Raw genomic sequence first — 7,239 nt, 5'->3', positions numbered from 1 at the left:
AAGGCATCGGCAACCACATTTGCCTTCCCCGGGTGGTAACGAATCTCAAAGTCGTAATCATTCAATAATTCAATCCACCTACGCTGCCTCATATTCAGTTGTTTCTGATTAAATATGTGTTGAAGACTTTTGTGGTCAGTATATATAATACTTTTGACCCCATATAAGTAGTGCCTCCAAGTCTTTAATGCAAAAACAACCGCGCCTAATTCCAAATCATGCGTCGTATAATTTTGTTCGTGAATCTTCAATTGTCAAGACGCATAAGCAATTACCTTCGTTCGTTGCACTAATACACAACCGAGACCTTGCTTTGATGCGTCACAATAAATCACAAAATCATCATTCCCTTCAGGCAATGACAATATAGGTGCCGTAGTTAGCTTTTTCTTCAATAACTGAAACACTTTCTCTTGTTCATCATTCCATTCAAATTTCTTCCCTTTATGCGTTAATGCAGTCAAGGGTTTTGCTATTCTGGAAAAGTCTTGGATGAACCTTCTGTAGTAACCAGCTAGTCCTAAAAACTGGCGTATGTGTTTCGGAGTTTTCGGGGTTTCCCACTTTTCAACAGTTTCTATATTTGCCGGATCTACCTTAATACCTTCTTTGTTCACTATGTGACCGAGGAATTGAACTTCTTCCAACCAAAATGCATACTTTGAAAACTTAGTGTACAATTCTTTCTTCCTCAATACTTCTAACACCTTTCTCAAATGTTCACCGTGTTCTTGGTCATTCTTTGAGTAAATAAGTATGTCATCAATGAAAACAATAACAAACTTGTCAAGGTATGGTCCACACACTTGGTTCATAAGGTCCATGAACACAGCTGGTGCATTAGTTAAACCAAACGGCATGACCATAAACTCGTAATGACCGTAACGTGTTCTGAAAGCAGTCTTTGGAATATCATCTTCTTTCACCCGCATTTGATGATACCCGGAACGTAAGTCAATCTTTAAATAAACAGACGAGCCTTGTAGTTGATTAAATAAGTCGTCGATTCTCGGTACTGGGTAGCGGTTCTTGATGGTAAGTTTGTTCAACTCTCGGTAGTCGATACACAACCTGAATGTACCATCTTTCTTCTTGACAAACAAAACAGGAGCTCCCCACGGTGATGTGCTTGGTCGAATGAAACCATGCTCTAAAAGTTCTTGTAATTGGCTTTGCAGTTCTTTCATCTCGCTGGGTGCGAGTCTGTAAGGAGCACGAGCTATTGGTGCAGCTCCTGGTACAAGATCTATTTGAAATTCAACGGATCGATGTGGGGGTAATCCCGGTAATTCTTTCGGAAATACATCGGGAAATTCTTTTGCGACGGGAACATCATTGATGCTCTTTTCTTCAGTTTGTACTTTCTCGATGTGTGCTAGAACAGCATAGTAACCTTTTCTTATTAGTTTTTGTGCCTTCAAATTACTAATAAGATGTAGCTTCGTGTTGCCCTTTTCTCCGTACACCATTAAGGGTTTTCCTTTTTCTCGTATAATGCGAATTGCATTTTTGTAACAAACGATCTCTGCTTTCACTTCTTTCAACCAGTCCATACCGATTATCACATCAAAACTCCCTAACTCTACTGGTATCAAATCAATCTTAAATGTTTCGCTAACCAGTTTAATTTCTCGATTCCGACATATATTATCTGCTGAAATTAATTTACCATTTGCTAATTCGAGTAAAAATTTACTATCCAAAGGCGTCAATGGACAACTTAATTTAGCACAAAAATCTCTACTCATATAGCTTCTATCCGCACCCGAATCAAATAAAACGTAAGCAGATTTATTGTCAATAAGAAACGTACCCGTAACAAGCTCCGGGTCTTCCTGTGCCTCTGCCGCATTAATATTGAAAACTCTTCCGCGGCCTTGTCCATTCGTGTTCTCCTGGTTCGGGCAATTTCTAATAATGTGGCCCGGTTTTCCACATTTATAACAAACTACATTGGCATAACTTGCTCCGACACTACTTGCTCCGCCATTACTCGTTCTGACACCATTTGTTCCTTTCGTTCTATTAACCCCTGGTCCGTAGACCTCACACTTCGCTGCGCTATGACCATTTCTTTTACACTTGTTGCAAAATTTGGTGCAGAACCCCGAGTGATACTTTTCACACCTTTGGCATAGCTACTTCTGATTGTTGTTGTTGTTGCGATTATATTGTTGTTGGGATGATTGTTGTAGTTGCTGTTGTTGTTGTTGTTGTTGTTGTTGGGCCGTTTGTTGTAGTTGCGATTGATGTTGCGATTGTTGGGATAATTGTTGCGATTATTGTTGTAATTGCTGTTGTTGTTGTATTGGTGATTCTTATCACCGTTTTCCTCCCACTTTCTTTTGACTTGCTTCACACCGGCCTCTTCAGCAGTCTGTTCTTTAATTCTTTCTTCAATCTGGTTCACTAGTTTGTGAGCCATTCTACATGCCTGTTGTATGGAGGCGGGCTCGTGTGAACTTATATCTTCTTGGATTCTTTCCGGTAATCCTTTCACAAACGCGTCGATCTTCTCTTCCTCATCTTCGAATGCTCCCGGACACAATAGGCACAATTCTGTGAATCGTCTTTTGTACGTGGTAATATCAAATCCTTGGGTTCGTAACCCTCTAAGTTCTGTCTTGAGCTTATTGACCTCGGTTCTGGGACGGTACTTCTCGTTCATCAAGTGCTTGAATGCTGACCACGGTAGTGCGTACGCATCATCTTGTCCCACTTGCTCTAGATAGGTATTCCACCATGTTAATGCAGAACCTGTGAAGGTATGCGTAGCGTACATCACTTTGTACTCTTCAGTACACTTACTTATGGCAAACACCGATTCGACCTTTTCGGTCCACCGTTTCAATCCGATCGGTCCTTCGGTTCCATAAAATTCCAAAGGTTTGCAGGCAGTGAATTCTTTGTAGGTGCATCCTACACGATTTCCTGTACTGCCAGATCCAAGGTTATTGTTGGTATGTAGCGCAGCCTGTACTGCGGCTATGTTTGAAGCTAGAAAAGTACGGAATTCCTCTTCATTCATATTCACGGTGTGTCGAGTAGTCGGTGCCATTTCCTTCAAAATAGTCAAATGGAACAAGTTAATCATACAGAATATTAAGAGTAGTTAATAGTATTTCGTAGCATAATATGAACTCATTTATAAAAGTTTTTTCTTCATATTAGCGTTTTATAAGTTTAAATTCGGGTAGTACCTACCCGTTAAGTTCATACTTAGTAGCTAATATACAATTCAACTACTACAATTCTATATGAAAAACTAATTGTAATAATATTTCGCGTTCAAACTTTTATACAATATTTTACAAACTTACAATACCGCTTATTTTACATAAAGCATGAAATATAGCACACAATAACTTTGATACAAGATAGTTGTGAAGATAATTCTAGCTAGTACACAAGTCGTTCAGCAAAGGCAATAAAGACACGTAATTCATACGTCCAGAAACAAGTCATGCATTCTGGTTTTACTAGGACTACTTCCCATCCTTGGTCTTGTGGAACATAACCGTTATGGCCGTTGATAAGACAGCGTGTTGTAACGTCGTCAAAGGGACGAGGGTTACGTAATGACCAACAGTCTCGTAATAACCTAAAAACCTCATTTCTTACCCCAATTACAGACTCCGTCACTTGTGGGAACGTTTTGTTTAATAGTTGTAGCCCGATGTTCTTGTTCTCACTTTGGTGAGAAGCGAACATTACTAACCCGTAAGCATATTCGGATATACTGAGTCAAAATAATTTCTTAACCCGTTGCGTAAAATAGCATTTGGGTTCCCCGCAATATATGCGTCAAAGTAAACACATCGTAACTTATGGATTTCCCAATGTGATATCCCCCATCTTTCGAACGAAAGCCTTTTATAAACCAAGGCATTCTTGGAACGTTCTTCGAATATCTTACAAACTGATCTCGCCTTAAATAGTTGTGCCAAGGAATTCTGACCGACTCTAGACAAGATTTCATCAATCATGTCTCCGGGTAGGTCTCTTAAAATATTGGGTTGTCTATCCATTTTGTGTTTTTATACTGTAAAATAGACAAGAGTTAGATTCATAAAAAAATACTTATTAATACAAGCAATTTTTACATATATCATAAAGCATAAGCACACTATATTACATATATTACACCACACGAATACAACTATCTTATTCCGACTCGCTCGTTTCTTCTTGTTCGGTTTTGGTTCGTTTTGCCAAGTTTCTAGGGATATATGATGTTCCCCTAATACGAGCCGTCGTTGTCCACATTTGTTTAGAAAAAACCTGGTGGTTTAGAGGTTCCCGGGTCATTGTTACAACTTAAGGACTTCGGGGGTTGACGATACATATAAAGTTCATCGGGGTTGGAATTAGATTTCTCTATTTTTATGCCCTTTCCCTTATTATTTTCTTTTGCCTTTTTAAATTCAGTTGGGGTAATTTCTATAACATCATCGGAATTCTCGTCGGAATCCGATTCATCGGAGAATTGGTAATCCTCCCAATATTTTGCTTCCTTGGCGGAAACACCATTGACCATAATTAACCTTGGTCAGTTGGTTGAGGATTCTCTTTTACTTAACCGTTTTATTATTTCCCCCACCGGTTCTATTTCTTCTTCCGGTTCCGATTCTTCTTCCGGTTCTGATTCTTCTTCCGGTTCCGACTCTTCTTCTGGTTCCTCTTCGGGAACTTGTGAATCAGTCCACGAATCATTCCAATTTACATTTGACTCTTCATTATTATTAGGTGAGTCAATGGGACTTGTTCTAGAGGTAGACATCTATCACATAATATCAAACACGTTAAGAGATTAATATATCACATAATATTTATATGTTAAAAATATATAGTTTCCAACAAAAATGTTAAGCATTCATTTTTAAAGAAAACACGGTCGAAGTCCAGACTCACTAATGCATCCTAACAAACTTTATAAGACATACTAATGCAAATTTTCTGGTTCTCTAAGACCAACGCTCTGATACCAACTGAAATGTCCCGTTCTTATTGATTAAAAACGTTCCATATTAATTGATTTCGTTGCGAGGTTTTGACCTCTATATGAGACGTTTTTCAAAGACTGCATTCATTTTTAAAACAAACCATAACCTTTATTTCATAAATAAAGGTTTAAAAAGCTTTACGTAGATTATCAAATAATGATAATCTAAAATATCCTGTTTACACACGACCATTACATAATGGTTTACAATACAAATATGTTACATCGAAATCAGTTTCTTGAATGCAGTTTTTACACAATATCATACAAACATGGACTCCAAATCTTGTCCTTATTTTAGTATGCAACAGCGAAAGCTCTTAATATTCACCTGAGAATAAACATGCTTTAAACATCAATAAAAATGTTGGTGAGTTATAGGTTTAACCTATATATATCAAATCGTAACAATAGACCACAAGATTTCATATTTCAATACACATCCCATACATAGAGATAAAAATCATTCATATGGTGAACACCTGGTAATCGACATTAACAAGATGCATATATAAGAATATCCCCATCATTCCGAGACACCCTTCGAATATGATATAAATTTCGAAGTACTAAAGCATCCGGTACTTTGGATGGGGTTTGTTAGGCCCAATAGATCTATCTTTAGGATTCGCGTCAATTAGGGTGTCTGTTCCCTAATTCTTAGATTACCAGACTTAATAAAAAGGGTCATATTCGATTTCGATAATTCAACCATAGAATGTAGTTTCACGTACTTGTGTCTATTTTGTAAATCATTTATAAAACCTGCATGTATTCTCATCCCAAAAATATTAGATTTTAAAAGTGGGACTATAACTCACTTTCACAGATTTTTACTTCGTCGGGAAGTAAGACTTGGCCACTGGTTGATTCACGAACCTATAACAATATATACATATATATCAAAGTATGTTTAAAATATATTTACAACACTTTTAATATATTTTCATGTTTTAAGTTTATTAAGTCAGCTGTCCTCGTTAGTAACCTACAACTAGTTGTCCACAGTTAGATGTACAGAAATAAATCGATAAATATTATCTTGAATCAATCCACGACCCAGTGTATACGTATCTCAGTATTGATCACAACTCAAACTATATATATTTTGGAATCAACCTCAACCCTGTATAGCTAACTCCAACATTCACATATAGAGTGTCTATGGTTGTTCCGAAATATATATAGATGTGTCGACATGATAGGTCGAAACATTGTATACGTGTCTATGGTATCTCAAGATTACATAATATACAATAAAAGTTGATTAAGTTATGGTTGGAATAGATTTGTTACCAATTTTCACGTAGCTAAAATGATAAAAATTATCCAATCTTGTTTTACCCATAACTTCTTCATTTTAAATCCGTTTTGAGTGAATCAAATTGCTATGGTTTCATATTGAACTCTATTTTATGAATCTAAACAGAAAAGTATAGGTTTATAGTCGGAAAAATAAGTTACAAGTCGTTTTTGTAAAGGTAGTCATTTCAGTCGAAAGAACGACGTCTAGATGACCATTTTAGAAAACATACTTCCACTTTGAGTTTAACCATAATTTTTGGATATAGTTTCATGTTCATAATAAAAATCATTTTCTCAGAATAACAACTTTTAAATCAAAGTTTATCAAAGTTTTTAATTAACTAACCCAAAACAGCCCGCGGTGTTACTACGACGGCGTAAATCCGGTTTTACTGTGTTTTTCGTGTTTCCAGGTTTTAAATCATTAAGTTAGCATATCATATAGATATAGAACATGTGTGTAGTTAATTTTAAAAGTCAAGTTAGAAGGATTAACTTTTGTTTGGGAACAAGTTTAGAATTAACTAAACTATGTTCTAGTGATTACGAGTTTAAACCTTCGAATAAGATAGTTTTATATATATGAATCGAATGATGTTATGAACATCATTACTATCTCAAGTTTAGTAGGTAAACCTACTGGAAGTGACAAGAAATGATCTAGCTTCAAAGGATCTTGGATGGCTTGAAAGTTCTTGAAGTAAGATCATGACACAAAAACAAGTTCAAGTAAGATTTTTACTCGAATTAAGATAGTTTATAGTTATAGAAATTGAATCAAAGTTTGAATATGAATATTACCTTGAATAAGAAAGATAACCTACTGTATATAACAAAGGTTTCTTGATCTTAGATGATTACTTGGAATGGATTAGAAAGCTTGGAAGTAAATTAGTAAACTTGAAGGGATTTTTGAAGTGTTCTTGAAGTGT

Source organism: Rutidosis leptorrhynchoides, chromosome 5 (assembly GCF_046630445.1).
Source record: "Rutidosis leptorrhynchoides isolate AG116_Rl617_1_P2 chromosome 5, CSIRO_AGI_Rlap_v1, whole genome shotgun sequence".
In the NCBI taxonomy this organism is placed as follows: Eukaryota; Viridiplantae; Streptophyta; class Magnoliopsida; order Asterales; family Asteraceae; genus Rutidosis; species Rutidosis leptorrhynchoides.
This window is presented reverse-complemented; position numbering follows the sequence as displayed.